At 50.5% G+C, this 15,781-nt stretch overlaps 1 long non-coding RNA gene across 1 annotated transcript in view; it reads right to left on the bottom strand.

The window, feature by feature from the left end:
- LOC138258567 (uncharacterized) overlaps positions 1–15,364 on the bottom strand; it is a 279,642-nt gene extending 264,278 nt beyond the window's left edge. Inside the window, exon 1 of the long non-coding RNA XR_011198420.1 lies at positions 15,305–15,364. This is a non-coding gene — a long non-coding RNA (uncharacterized lncRNA). The remainder of the gene's footprint in view (positions 1–15,304) is intronic.
- Positions 15,365–15,781: the final 417 nt, after the last annotated feature.

The following is a 15,781-nucleotide window of genomic DNA, read 5'->3' as shown; positions in this document are numbered from 1 at the left end:
CTCTGGTCAGCACTATTGAGAACATTGGCTGTGACATTCCTGCTGCCAAGCCCACTGTCACTTGGAAAGAACCAGTTGCCAGGAAATGGAGCACTGATAGAACTTGCACAAGAGGGGGGAGCCCAGTGTGGTGACAGATAACAGATATCAGGTCAGGCTCCAGTTGGGCACACAGATCTGTGATTGTGGCCCTCTCAAGTCTGTAGGTGAGGATATTGTGCCTGTCCTCCATTGTTACCAAGTCCACCAGGGGTCGGTACACGGGGGTATGTCTCCATCTCTTATTCATCCACAGCAGTTGCAGTCTAAGGGACAAAAGAGTGAGGAGCCGGTCACAAACTGAACATTGTAGCAACAACAGTACAATGCATGATGTTAATTTGAAATGTCGAAGTGGCAATTTTCCTGTATGTCCAATTGTGAACTGTGACATAGTTATTATACAGGGCCTGCCCCCCCTTGAAATGGCGTCCGCCTGTCCTGTGTGGAGGGACAGGTGGAAGTGAGGTAATTCCGCTGATGTTGTGCGCCGTTGCGGGAGGCGGTCGAGAACCACTGTGCAACTCCTCATTGGATAATATTGGCCCTATGGGGTACAGTGGCCAATGGTGATGTACGCTGGTGGTGACGGTATGCACCGCTGCGGACGTGACCGCCATTTTCTATCTGTTCACTCACTTGCTACCTGACCTTCAACAGGAGAGGACCTACACTGCATGTGCTGCTGTGACCTGTGGCTGGAACCTACCATGGCCCATGTGGCTGGGGAAAGGGCCCCTGCCTTCACCTTGGTGGAGTTGGAGTGACTGGTGGATGGGGTCCTACCCCAGTACGGACTGCTGTGTGGGCCTCCAGACCAACAGGTGAGTACACATGTGAGCACGATGCATGGGGCATAAATGCACTGGAGTGGTGTTTTTAAATGCCTTGTGTGGGGAGGGGGTTGGTGGATGTCCCCTGGGTGGTGTGCAGCTTGTGTGCTGGGCCCTGTGTGTGCAGATGGGCCATAAGTGTAACAGGCAGGACGTCTGACTAATAGCTTTCCCAGTGTGTATTTCTTTGCAGGTCAGCGCCCATCAAAAGAAGGGATATATGGCGTGCCATCGCCAAGTACGTGCGGACCCTGGGGGTCTACGGCAGGCAGAGCACCCACTGTTGGAAGCGGTGGGAGGACCTGAGATGCTAGGCACCCAAGACTGCGGAGGCCCAGCTGGTGATGGCCTCCCAACGAGGAAGGGGTGCCTGTCGAACCCTGACCCCCCTGATGGCCCGCATACTGGCGGTGGCCTATCCTGAGCTAGATGGGCGCTTGACGGCATCACAGCAGCCACAAGGGGGTGAGTACAGTGCCCATCATTACAACCTACGCCTGGTGGGGTGGTATCCGGATGGTGGATGTGTTTCTGTGGGTGCACCTAGGCCAGGCCTGACATTACAGAGTAGGTCCCATGTTGGACAGGGTTCTGATGTGCTATTCCTCTTACCCAGCATATAGGCATCCTCCACTGGGCAAGGCTGTGTGGGTCCCAGGTATGCTGCAATTGCCGGTATGTGTCCCTCCTCATGCCTTGGTGGCTAGCATTGTGACTGGTAGTGAATTACATAGAGCGTAGGCCGTTCCCTGTGTGTGAGGGTGGTATGTACACCAACTGTGGAGTTGGTGTAGCCATTGACCAAGTGTATCCTTTGTCCCCCCCTCCCCTTTTGTTTTGTCATCCTTTCCTTATGTGCATTAGTATCATCTGGTGGAGGAGCAGAGGCACTGGCAACGGAGGGAGCTGCATCCCACTGGACCCAGGATGTAGAGTCGACCCACGCTGAGGGCACCAGTGGGATGGAGGGCGAGGGTAGACTCGCCCTCCTAGAAGGGACAGTTCAGACACAGATACCTCCTCCGATGGAAGCTCCCTGGTGGTGGTGGACACTTCTGTGACCACCCCAGCTACAACTTCCACCCCCGTACCAGCACCACCCTCTCAGCAGCCCCTCATCGAGTTGCCCGTGCCCGCTCACCCTCGAGGGTAGGCATCTCCTACGCCCCAAGCACCTCTGGCCCTGCCCCAGTAAGCCCTGCTGCGATTAGTGAGGAGGCTATTGACCTCCTGAGATCCATCTCTGTTGAGCAGTCAACCATTGTGAATGCCATCCAGGGGCTGGCAGCCCAAATGCAACATACTAATGCATTTCTGGAGGGCATTCACACTGGCTTGACGGCCCAACAAAGATCAATCCAGGCTCTGGCCTCCTCTCTGATGGCAGCCATTGTCCCTGTTTCCACCCTCCAACTTCCTCTTCCCAATCCCATTCCCCTCAACCTATCCCAAGCACACAGGCAGACGAGCATGCACACAGGACAACACACAAGAGTGGCACAGGCAAACACAAGCGCCACACTTCATCCCACAGGCACTCACACAAACACCATCCAGATGCAGACATACCAACATCCATTGCCTCCACTGTGTCCCCCTCCTCCTCTTCCTCCTCCACCTCCCTCCCTGTTGCATCTACACTCACATCTTCATGCACTACACCAACATCCACTACCAGCATCACCACCACACCTAGCAGAACACACACCTCACTTGCAGACACCACTACAACAGCCATGCACATGTCCCCTGTGTCCTCTCCCACTGTGGCTGTCACCCCCCTCCCAAGATACATAAAAGCAAGCAACCAGACACCGAACAGCCATCCACCTAACAACAGTATTCAGCCCATGCACCTGCACCCAAACACAGCAGACAGATACCTCCCACAACCACTCCCTCTTCCTCCACTCCTAAACCGTCTCCCTCTTCCCATCCCAATGCCCCTAAGCAGCTTTTCCTCTCCACCATTGACCTCTTCCCTACCCCTCCCCCCTGTCCTTCGCGTCTGGCCAGGGTGGCTAACACCCAGGCAAGCACCTCAGCCACCCATTCCACGGGCCCAGTAGTGTCCACACCCACTTGTGGTGGTAAAGGATCCAGGGCACCAGGCAGCATCAAGGAAAGGGTGCCTGCCCCAAGTGCTGCCCGGAATGGCAAGGAGCCATTTCCAGCTGCTGCCCTGAAGGACAAGGTGCCACCCCCTACTGCTGCCAGGAAGGGCAAGGGGCCTGTCCCAATTGCTGCCCTGAAGGGCAAGGTGCCATCCCCAGCTGCTGCCGGGAAGGGCAAGGAGCCTGCCCCAAGTGCTGCCCTGTAGGGCAAGGTGCCATCCCCAGCTGCTGCCAGGAAGGGCAAGGAGCCTGCCCCAAGTGCTGCAAAGAAGAGCAAGGAGCAATCCCCATCTGCTGCCAGGAAGGGCAAGGGGCCTGCACCAGCAGGCAGGAAGGACAAGGGGCCTGGTGCTGGGACTCAGTTGGAGCCCCCAGCAACAACCATGGCTGTGCAGCCGTCCAAGGCTGCAGGGGATGGGCAGGAGCCTCACCCTACAACCGCCACCAGCAGCAGCAGCACCACCACCAGCTGTGGGCAGCTGTCCGAGGCTGCAGGGGATGGGCAGGAGCTTCCCCCCACAACCGCCACCAGCAGCAGCACTACCACCACTGAGCAGCCATCACCGCCAGTGGATGGTCTGTAGACCTGCCTCCATGGGCTGTTGTGCGGCCTGCCCCCTGCAAATCCTGTGAGTATGGCACCCACCTGAGAGACTGTGACCTTACACTCCCCAGGATCAGAAGCACAGGGCATGTTGTCCCCTCCAGAACCAGTGGGTATGACACCCACTCACCCCATCCTCCACAGGATCAGAAGCACAGGGCACGATGCCCCCTCCAGAACCAGTGGGTATGACACCCACTCACCCCAGATTCCCTAGGATCAAGAGCACAGGGCACGATGCCACTTCCAGAACCAGTGGGCAAGTCAACCATTCAAGAGACTGTGGCCTTGGACTTCCCAGGACCAAGCACAGGGCATGTTGCCCCCTCCAGAACCAGTGGATTTCTTCCATCTGCCGGCTGAGGTGCCCCCTGTTCTCCGTCCCCCTGAAGTGGCTGCCTCTTTTCCAACTGATGCCCCTGCAGTGTTCTCTCTGTGTTGGTGCAGGAGACAAGTGGGGCCTTGAATTTTGTCATGTGGCCCTGTGGCCCACGCACACTGAGGACTGGGCAGTGTCCCTTTAACTGTACATATGTGTATTGTTTTAGATTGAATGTTAGTATTTTTACTGTATTTATCTTATTACACTCTCAGCTATTCGTGTTGTCTTGCATTATTACTGAGGGGTACTGGTCAATATGTTTTCTTACTGCATCTGATTGTGTGTTTGGTGTTGGGGGTGGGAGTGCTGCGTGTGTGTGTCACTCTCTTTTTCCTCCCTTCCTCCCCTGTGTGCTAGGCGGCTGTACTCACCGTGGTCATCTTCGCCGTCGTTGGTGTTCATGTTGGAGCAGGAAGTAAAATATCATAGGAAAGATTTGCAGCTCGGGCTCCATGGCGTTGTGGTTGTTCCCTGTGTCTCCAAAGGTGAGTCCTTTCCCTTCTGACCTCAGTTTCCACCAGGCTTTTGATGTTGTTGGTACCGCCCCGGAAAAGATCTTTCCGCCATTGCCATAATTTGGCGGTAGTTACCGCCAGCCTGTTTGCAGTATTACGGTCACTTTATCACTGACCGCCAGGGTTGTAATGAGGGCCTAAGGCTCTTAGAGGGTCATTACGTCCCTGGCGGTCGGGGGAACACTGGCGGTAACACCGCCAACAGGCTGGCAGTGTTCGGCCAGTGTATTATGACTGTAGCGCATTAGCCACGGCCATACTGGCGGCCCTGCCACTACACCACCAGGCTTCTGCCAGGCGGTGATAAACCCCAGGGCAGCACTGCCCTGGGGATTATGAGTCCCCAACCGCCAGCCTGTCCATGGCGGTAAACACCACCATTGAAAGGCTGGTAGTAAGGAGGACTCTGATGCCCCTGGGGGCTCCTCCACTGCCCATGTACTTGTCATGAGCAGTGCAGGGGCCCCCAGGCACAGCCCCATCGTGCATTTCTCTGCCCGAATTTCGGGCAGTGAAATGCGCAACCGGTGCTGCTGCACCCGCTGCACATCAACATTGCCGCCGGCTCTATTATGAGCTGTTTCCATACGCTGGCCTAGCGGAAAGGTCAAAATAGGGAGCCACCAATACCGCCAGCACTGGCGGTATTGCGGTGCCCACGGCTTCGGTGGTCTTTTTGCAAGACCGCCGAAGTCGGAATGAGGGCCTTAGTCTTTCGAAATTTCATACCTTGACTTATGTATGTTGGATTTTTGTTGTTTTGGTCTTGTTTTGTTTAGATAAATATTACCTATTTTTCTAAACCTGTGTTATGTCATCTTGTAGTGTTTTCATTGAGTTACTGTGTGTGTTGGTACAAATACTTTACACATTGCTTCTGAAGTGAAGCCTGCCTGCTCGTGCCAAGCTACCAAGGGGGTGAGCGGAGTTAACTGAGGGTGATTCTCCTTTACCCGGACTAGAGTGAGGGTCTTTGCTTGGACAGGGGTAACCTGACTGCCAACCAAAGACCCCATTTCTAACACCGTGAAAACATTGACCTAACTATGACTCCTCAGTGGTGACCGCCATTGGGTAATATGATATTCTTGAGGTTGTTATTCTGATGTGGAATCCGCTACTGTTGTGCATCTCCTGTTCTCCCAGTATTTTCTAGCCGGCGATGGTTGCACAAGCACTAACATGCACCCACCATGACCTGACGTGACAAAGAAATCCTTTGTTGAGGCTGTGCACACCAAAGGGTTCCCTGTCTGAGTCACAACATTTGGAACAAAATGTTGAAAACCTAGAGAACAGGCAGCTGAGGTCACCAGGTACCCTCTGACATGGAAGCAGAAGGTCACAGCCTTCGACCCCCTGTCCGAAGGAACAATCCGATTGGTTAATTCATTGACTCATGACCTTGTGAGAGGGGAGAGGTCAGAAAGGCCACAAGGTGCATGGTTTAATCATGCCTTCCTCTTCTTAAATAATTCAGGGGGACATAAACACCCTCCCTCAGGTCACGTGCAGACATCAGGTTCCCTGTGAGGGCTTGAACATAGCAACATATTTAAAAGGCCTTTGCAATGCAATGGGTCTAGGGTGACCACCTGGCACTGAGGCAAATTCTGGACAGGACTGTAAAAAATTCAGGACAAAGGGTCAAAATTCAGGACAAAAATTCAGGACAAAGGGTCAAAATTCAGGACAAAAATTCAAGAACAAACATCAGTTTTACAGACATACGCAAGAGAGGCCATGCCTCACTATGTTGTCAGTGCATTTATTTACTCTTTTTTAACATAGCACTATTAATTCACTGTGGACCTTTTGTGATTGCCTCCTGGTGTGCTACATTCAGGTGTCACATTACGTCCTTGTTCAGTAGTAAATTAATGCCCTTCACGGCAAGGCCATCATCCCTACCCAAATCTACCCGATCTTTCCTGAAGAGAAAGTAACAGCAACATTTTGATTATGTTTCTGAACATTTCAAAACCCCTGGCAAACAGTTTGGGAAACATTAAGGTAATTAACATTATGCTAGTTTAAACAAATTGAACAAAAACATCTGGCTTACCCCAACCGCCCATGGACTTTCAACCTAATTTTTTTTAAAGAGGCAGGGCAGATGGTGTGGGTGACAGTCTCACACCTAATGACAGGATGTGATGTACCCATAACTAGTCTGTAGTCTAACTGCACTAGAGTGTATGTTTGGGACTCTACATTTATCTCAGAAATGGGAGCCCGGACTACCAATCAAAGATAATAAAAGAGTAGGATGAAATCGAGATCAAATGGGAGATCCACAGCAAGTAATTCAAAGGGTTGTTGCTAACAACTAGATAAATAAAGAAGAGATGAACAAGGTGGGACAATTCCTAAAATCAGACAAGATGGGTCCACCAAGACTATTTGAAGGTATTGGGTACCTGGGGAGTTGTCTGCACACAGGAGAGAAACAGAAGGGGCACTGTCAAGTGGTTGAACAATCAACACCCATCCACCTTGGCAAACTCTTCTGGTGCAATGGTTCGCTGTTAGTGCTTGTGAAGGGTGAGCAGGGGCCAGACCCCTTGCAAGGTTGTGCAAGGCAATTGCTCATTTAGTCCATGTCTTTATATGGTTTTGAAATTGAGCAAAAGCCAAACTAGAGATCTGGATTATCCCTAAGTGTCAAGTAAACATACAATCTTCAAAATATTTGGGATGTAAATTGCACAAACAAAATTTACAAATTTTAAAATTTAATTAGTGTTTCTTTAACATATGGCTCTGTTTACACCTTCATACACAATTAGATCTCAGATTGAACTGGGAACCAGTTACCTTTCGATACCTAATGATTAATATCTACCATTCTTACACTGATTTCCAGGATGAAAATCTCGGCAGAGCGAACGGTCCCTCCAAGCCCAGTTTGCTTTGTGGTCTTCTCTTCTGCTTTCTGTAGAGGCCACGTGGCACTAGCGAAGATGGGGTGCTACCCCAATGATAGTATTATTTTGCAAACCTTCCCCTGCTCGTCCTTCATTCCTTCTTCAGGCAGGCCACACATCTGATTTGGTCGCTGCGGCGCCATTGGTAGCTCTTTCCACTCTAAAGCTAACTGTGACTGCGGGTGGATTAGATCTTCTGGACTTAGAATGCTTTTATTCAGCTGCAGATGTCCAATGGGTGGCTCACTGGCTTTCTGCCCACCTCCCTGCATGAGATGGGGTTTACCAGTAAAGACTTTTAAGGAAGGCTTAATGCACTGCTCATCGTTTCCTACTGACCATTCTATGGATCACCATCCGGGGTTATCATGCATGGTTTTCTCTTGCCTTGCCAGAACCTGTAAACTCACTGACACGAAGAAACCCTATGCTCCTGCACTACCTTTGCTAAGCCTTCCCACTCGCACAGGATGGCTGTGCTCAGAGCAACTCCATCAGTGGCATGTTGCAGGTGTCTTAAAATTGGGGACTTTGTTTCTGAACAGTGAGCTACTAAATTTCCAAACCCTTGTGGCAGTCTACCATCTTCACCCCGGTCAACTCCTTACTTACAACCACCTTAAATAATCATTTAATGCCCTATTTCATGTCTGCTACCTAGCACTAACCCTACAAGAGGTGTGCCAGAAACTCTGTACCATAGGAAATGGTGGCAAACTGATGGAATGGGTGTACAGACCTATCATGCAACATGGAAACCACTCCAGGTCTTCTTGTCGTACTGCCTGGGTGATTGATGTATCCAAACCTCTGCAAGATATGGACTAAAATACTGGACTTTCCCCACAAAGTATCCCACAGCTGTCACTTTAAGTAAATTCATAGTACTTCCTTGTGAATGCATTCTGCCCGTTGCTTGCCATTGGCCTTGTGGTTTGTAACTCACAATTTGTTGCTTTCAATTTGCTGGCTTTATTTGTTTTAGGCTATGCAGCTTGAATTCCTCCCTTCCCTTGCCAAAACCTTATTTACAGTATCCTGCTGAGTGCCCCCTTTCTGTAAACAGGCCTGTAAATCTTGTTCTTATCTTATCATATTTGCTGTGCATTCAAAGAACAAAGTCAAATGTCAGGCTCTGTCTTAGGTGGGAACTTAGTGTTTACTTTCCTTTCTCTGACTTCAAAGTGAGAGGATTTATGAAACAATCTTGCTGGATACTGGGGTTAGGAAAGAGTTTTTTCTATCACATGACAACATTTAAATAGACTTCAGAATATATCAGAATTCGAAGTACAAATCAAGCACATTTTTGTTAATTCTGAACTGTGCTGGAAACAAATACCTTTACATGATTAAAACAAATCATTGCATTAGGTGATGCAATTTCCACACATCATCGTCTGTGCACAGTATAGTTTGATTTGAAAAACTGTATATCTGTGCAAATGTAATGGTCATTTCAATCAAAAATGTGTTGTCTGTAATGGCAGTGTGTTAGCACACCATCCATACTGCACTCCACTCTGCTCTGCACCACTACACGCCACTGCACCCTAGTCTGTATCACTCTACTTTACTCCACTCCATGCCACTGCACTCTTCTCCATTCGGAACCACTCCACATTATGCCACTGCTCTCTATGCTACTTCACACTATGCCTCTCTACTCTACTCTGTACCACTCTACTCTATGCCACTGCACTTTACGCCTCTCTACACCACTGCGCTCTGCTCGTCTGCACGCCATACCACTCCAGTCTAGGCAACACCAATCTAATCCACACAACTCCACTCTCTGCCACTCTGCAACGCTGCACTGTACGCCACTGCACTCTAAGCTAATACACTCTATGCTAATGCACTTTACTCTGTAACACTCAACTCTATGCCCCTGCATTCTTCATCAATACACTGTACATCATTCTAATCTACTCTACGCCTCTGCACTCTATGCCACGGCACTCTACACTACTTTACTCTATGCTATCACACTCTATGCCACTTTATGCAACTCCACTCTAACCTGCACTTCTCCACTCTAAGCCACCTCACTCTACTGTGAAATAATCTACTTTACGTCACTGCATTCTATGCCACTGCACTCTACCCTGCACCTCTCCACTCTATGCTACTGCACTATACTCTGAAACAATCTATTCTACGCCACTGTACTCTATACCACTCTGACCACTGCACTCTAGTTCAATGCACTCTACACCACTGCAAGCTGACACTCTGCAACACTGCTCTGGCCGCCACTATACTCTACACCACTCTGCTCTGTACTACTGCATTTTGCACCAATATACTCTATTCCACTGCATTCTATGCCACTCTACTCTGCCCAATGCCACTCTATGCAACTGCACTCTACACCAGTGTACTCTAAACAACTGCACTGCCCTTTAATCTGCACCACTGTACTCTATGCCACTGTTCTCTGTACCACTTTACACTACTGCACTGACACTCTACTCTGAAACTCTGCACTCTACACCACTCTACTCTATGCCACTGCACTCTAGGCACTATACTCTACTCTACACCTCTCTACAATACTCCGCTCTGCACCACTCTACACCACTACACTCTATGCCACATGAGTCTACTCTGCACTCTATGACACTGCACCACTCTGCATTACTGCACTCTCTGCTACTCTATTGTATGCCACTCTACTCCACTGCACTCTATGTAACTCTACCCCATGCCACTCTATGCCACTGCACTCTGCGCCAATGCACTCTAAACAACTGCACGCCACTGCCCTCTACTCTGTACCACTGTACTCTACGCCACTGCTTTGTGCCACTCTACTCCACAAAACATCACTGCACTGACACTCTACTCTGCAGTGTTGCACTCTCCACCACCGTACTATACACCAATGTACTATGTACTACTGCATTCTGTGCCACTGCACTCTATGCCACTCTACTCTGCATCACTCCACTCTACAGCACTTTGCCCTACTCTGCACCACTCTACACTACACCACTGCACTCCCTGCAACGTAAGTCTACTCTGCAATCTATGCCACTGCATCACTCTACACTACTGCTCTCTCTGCCACTCTATTGTATGCCACTCTACTCCACTGCACTCTATGCCACTCTACTCTGTCCCATGCCACTCCATGCCACTGCACTCTAAACCACTGCACTCTACGCTAACGCACTCTAAACAACTGCACTGTACTTTGCACCACTGGGCTCTACGCCACTGCTCCTATGCTACTCCACTCCACACCACTATGCCACTAGCTTTAAGCCATGCTGAACAGCAGCTTCTCTGGTGTATAACATGGCTAATGGCTAAAACACATTTGCAAAGCCAATAACTCTTTCGTAGATGAGACCTACTGGCTTTGCCAATGTTTGTTAGTACTATGAGGTACTGAGGTACCTGAAAGAATTGTAAAAAATACAATTACACCATAATAAAGGCTGCTACAAAGTGCGCAAATACATTTCGGTTAAATTAAAAAAAAAGCGCTTCTCAAATACAGATTTGAATAATATACAGTTTCTACCTAGTGCTAAAAAAATGTTATACCACTCCATTAATACCACACACTCCACAGATCACCTTGTAACACCATTACAATACCTCTCTGAAAGAAATATCTTTGCCACCAGAAAACTTCAAGTGGCTCCTTTTAGTAAATTCAATGCAGGTTTTCAAGCCCCTTTGTATTTGCAGATTTACCAGTTGCCCACATTTGCATGTGTTTAGGGAAGGAGACCCCCTGGCAAGAAGGCCTTTTCTTATCTGTCTGCCCCTCCCTCCCTCAGAGCACAGGAGACCCCCTGCCTTCCAGTCCAGCTGGGGAGACTGATCTGCCCCTAATTTCGCCCTGCCTCAGTTGCCCTTTAGGCGAAAGGCTAAAATTACGGACAAATACCGTCCGTTAAAGCTTTCATCACGGACAACGGACAGCAGGGCGAAATTACGGACAGTCTGTGAAATTTACGGACGGGTGGTCACCCTAGGTCTCGTGTTTGCTGAGTTAGAGCTTTGAGTGTTGTAAATTGCTAACTGGACATTTCTTGCCACATAAGTTGAAAATGAAAAGTAAAACAGTTCAGACAAGCGAGCCGATTCAAAGCGCCATGGCCGCCATGAGCGCAAAGGAGAGACACAAAAGGGAAAAAGAAGTTCACTGGGAGTCAAAGGTATCAGCAAAGGTGCAGTTATCCATGTAACCGGGTGGGTGCCCAAGGCGGTAACAAAACCGCCCCAAGGAGGGGCAAACGTAAGGCATTTACCGATGATAACGGATTTTTGAAAGACAAATCCACGAATGGGTGATAGTGATGGGCAGGCGGTGGGCGCCGTTAAAAGCCTACAGATAGATTACAACACGTCAGAGCGCTTGCACACTCGACCTAAACATGTAAGGAGCCACCGGCCACTTGCTGTCAGTGAAACCTGCAAGGGGAGCCGGGGTGTGCAGCTCCCCAGCTCTCCAGGGCACTGACTCACCAGGTTGGGTCTCGGGAGTGAGTCACGACGCCGCCTCCGGGGCAGGAACGCCCCAGGAAGAAATGAAACAAGCACTGACACAGCCAACATGTGCCTCCTTCCTGTAGGGCACCTACAGACAGGCGGCGCTATAGAAATCAGAGAGAACATGCCAGCGCTACACACCCACACACAGGACATGTACACACAGGTGCACACAGACAGCACTGACAAATGAGAATTTAGATGGTGGTGTGTAATTCACAACAAATGACAATAAATCAAGTGTGCACAATAGCTTCTCCGTCAGGTATGTCTTTAACAGTGAACATTGCAGGCGTACCACATCGCCCGCCCTCTCTGGAACCTGGGAAAGAAGACCAGTTACAAATAAAAACACACAATCCTTAAGATACTTTCAAAATATCTGCTTTTTAGGTTTTGATAAATGTTACAATTCACAACCGCGCCTTTAATTGCAATGTATTTCTGACTTCCTAAATTTGTAACATAGCTCAGTGGATTAATGTGCCTGCTACCGAAATGTCTGCGTGGCTGGCATGAGGGGTGTGAATCTCATCTACCTCCAATGATTACCCTCAGATACATTAATCCATGTTCTGTGTAGCGCTACGAAGTCACAATGTCACGGCGCTATGAGGCCACTATACCGGGATACTAAGCATAGCCAGTCTGACGTGTTTTTTCCAGTCTAGTTCTCTTGGACCTGCGTTTAAAGCCTCATTGTGCAAGGCTCTGGTAGGAGCATCCCATGCCCATCTTAGACGCAGAGGGGCTCATTGAAAGGCACACCCACTCTGGTTGGAGCATCCCAGGCCCATCTTAGACGCAGAGGGGCTCATTGAAAGGCACACCCCCTCTGGTTGGAGCATCCCAGGCCCATCTTAGACGGAGAGGGGCCCATTGAAAGGCACACCCACTCTGGTTGGAGCATCCTAGGCCCATCTTAGACGCAGAGGGGCCCATTGAAAGGCACACCCACTCTGGTTGGAGCATCCCAGGCCCATCTTAGACGCAGAGGGGCCCATTGAAAGGCACACCCCCTCAGGTTGGAGCATCCCAGGCCCATCTCCATCTTAGAGGCAGAGGGGCCCATTGAAAAAGGCACAGCCCCTCAGGTTGGAGCATCCCAGGCCCATCTTAAACGCAGAGGGGCTCATTGAAAGGCACACCCCCTCTGGTTGGAGCATCCCAGGCCCATCTTAGAGGCAGAGGGGCCCATTGAAAGGCACACCAGGCCCATCTTAGACGCAGAGGGGCTGATTGAAAGTCACACCCACTCTGGTTGGAGCATCCCAGGCCCATCTTAGAAGCAGAGGGACTCATTGAAAGGCACTCCGCCTCTGGTTGTAGCATCCCAGGTCCATCTTAGACGCAGAGGGGCTCATTGAAAGGCACCCCCCTCCCCCCCCCCCCGGTTGGAGCATCCCAGGCCCATCTTAGACGCAGAGGGGATCATTGAAAGGCACACCCCCTCTGGTTGGAGCATCCCAGGTCCATCTTAGACGCAGAGGGGCCCATTGAAAGCCCCCCTCCCCCCCCTCTGGTTGGAGCATCCCAGGCCCATCTTAGACGCAGAGGGGCCCATTGAAAGGCACACCCCCTCTGTTTGGAGCATCCCAGGCCCATCTGAGACGCAGAGGGGATCATTGAAAGGCACCCCCCTCTGGTTGGAGCATCCCAGGCCCATCTTAGACGCAGAGGGGCCCATTGAAAGGCACACCCACTCTGGTTGGAGCATCCCAGGCCCATCTTAGACGCAGAGGGGCAAACTGAAAGGCACACCCCCTCTGGTTGGGACATCCCAGGCCCATCTTAGACGCAGAGGGGTTCATTGAAAGGCACACCCACTCTGGTTGGAGCATCCCAGGTCCATCTTAGACGCAGAGGGGCTCATTGAAAGGCACCCCCCCCCCCCCCGGTTGGAGCATCCCAGGCCCATCTTAGACGCAGAGGGGATCATTGAAAGGCACACCCCCTCTGTTTGGAGCATCCCAGGCCCGTCTTAGACGCAGAGGGGATCATTGAAAGGCACACCCCCTCTGGTTGGAGCATCCCAGGTCCATCTTAGACGCAGAGGGGCCCATTGAAAGGCACACCCACTCTGGTTGGAGCATCCCAGGCCCATCTTAGAGGCAGAGGGGCCCATTGAAAGGCACACCCCCTCAGGTTGGAGCATCCCAGGCCCATCTTAGAGGCAGAGGGGCCCATTGAAAGGCACACCCCCTCTGGTTGGAGCATCCCAGGCCCATCTTAGACGCAGAGGGGCAAATTGAAAGGCACACCCCCTCTGGTTGGAGCATCCCAGGTCCATCTTAGACGCAGAGGGGCCCACTGAAAGGCACACCAGGTCCATCTTAGACGGAGGGGCACATTGAAAGGCACACACACCCCGGTTGGAGCATCCCAGGTCCATCTTAGACGCAGAGGGGCCCACTGAAAGGCACACACACTCCGGTTGGAGCATCCCAGGTCCATCTTAGACGCAGAGGGGCCCACTGAAAGGCACAGCCCTGTGCGCCAGAAGGAAAGCTTTGCGTTGTGTTCCAGCTCGTACGGGCCTCAGCTGTAATTCAGCGACAGGAGTCTCTTTTACACAATCTGCGTGTTTCAGACCAGAATATTGAATTAATACTGACCTGCTCCAGGGCCGGCTTCAGCACTGGTGTCGCCCTGTGCAACAATTTGTTGGCATCACACCACCCCATCCCCTCCTCGGATTCCGACACTGCCACTGGGCAAAAGTGCCGCTCGTCTCTCCATAGCCCCCCTCGCACATACATTTCATTGGTTTTAAAGCGCTGGTGAAGTTTGGCACGAATCCACTGATGTGTTCTTTGCAGCAGGTACATTAACCCTCTGCGCTACTTTATGGCGTCAAAACTGACCCCAGACAAAGATCTCTCTCTCTAGCAGGAGCACTGATCACAGGAAATATCTTAACATTTTTAAGGCAGCCTGTGAGCTGGACACACAAAGAACTCTGCAGCAGGCGCTTTCCATCCCAGCACCCTGCCCCCCACCTCCTCCCCAGGTAAGTGCCCCCCCCTCCAGCTCAGCGCCCCGTGCAGCCGCTCACACTGCACTAATGCCGGCCCTGCCTGGCCCCCATTTAAACCACACTGGCGTAATTCGCTTAATGTCATTGATTTTGTGTTATGCATCTTACATGAAATTCCTGAACTTATGTCAGTACGCAACTTCACAATTTTGTTTGCAATTCGCAGTAGGAAAAACAAGCATTTGCAATGCAACGGGTCTCGCATTTCTCCCAGTTAGAGCTATTAGCGGTTGTAAACTCCCAACCGGACTTTTCTTGCCTCATTAAATGAAAACACGAGTGCAATCGAGCTGCTAAACAAGCGAGATCACGCTGCGAAAAAAGGCAAAAAGTAGTCCACAAACCAGACCGAGATCCGCGAGCCTTGTATGTTTTCAGTACTTGGTCGCTGCGCGCAAGGAGGACTAAACACCGGAAAAGGCATGGCGTATGCATGCTTTCCACTAATGAAAGCAAGCACATTTTAAAAGGCAAGCCCACGAGCCAATGAAAGACACTGACGTGACATGGGCGGGGCTCCGAGTCCTTTTCTAACTACTACAGCGTCGCACAACCGCATGCTACGCTGGCTCAACCCTAAAAATGACTGCAACCATGAGGGAACATGGCGACATGAACAGCTGGTGATTTAGGTTCAACGATTCCTTATACCAATAGTTGTGTATTTACTAGTTACTGAACATAATTTTGCACTAACATTGCATAATCATGCAAAAGCAAATCACGCAAATTTCGCACACCCCTTACTTACAATGATTAAGTATTGTTTTAGGAGGGTATTGGTGTAATGCATATCCAAGGCTTTGATTGCTTACAGCCGG

The sequence above is a fragment of the Pleurodeles waltl genome, chromosome 9, assembly GCF_031143425.1.
Source record: "Pleurodeles waltl isolate 20211129_DDA chromosome 9, aPleWal1.hap1.20221129, whole genome shotgun sequence".
NCBI classification, from domain to species: Eukaryota; Metazoa; Chordata; class Amphibia; order Caudata; family Salamandridae; genus Pleurodeles; species Pleurodeles waltl.
This window is presented reverse-complemented; position numbering and strand designations above follow the sequence as displayed.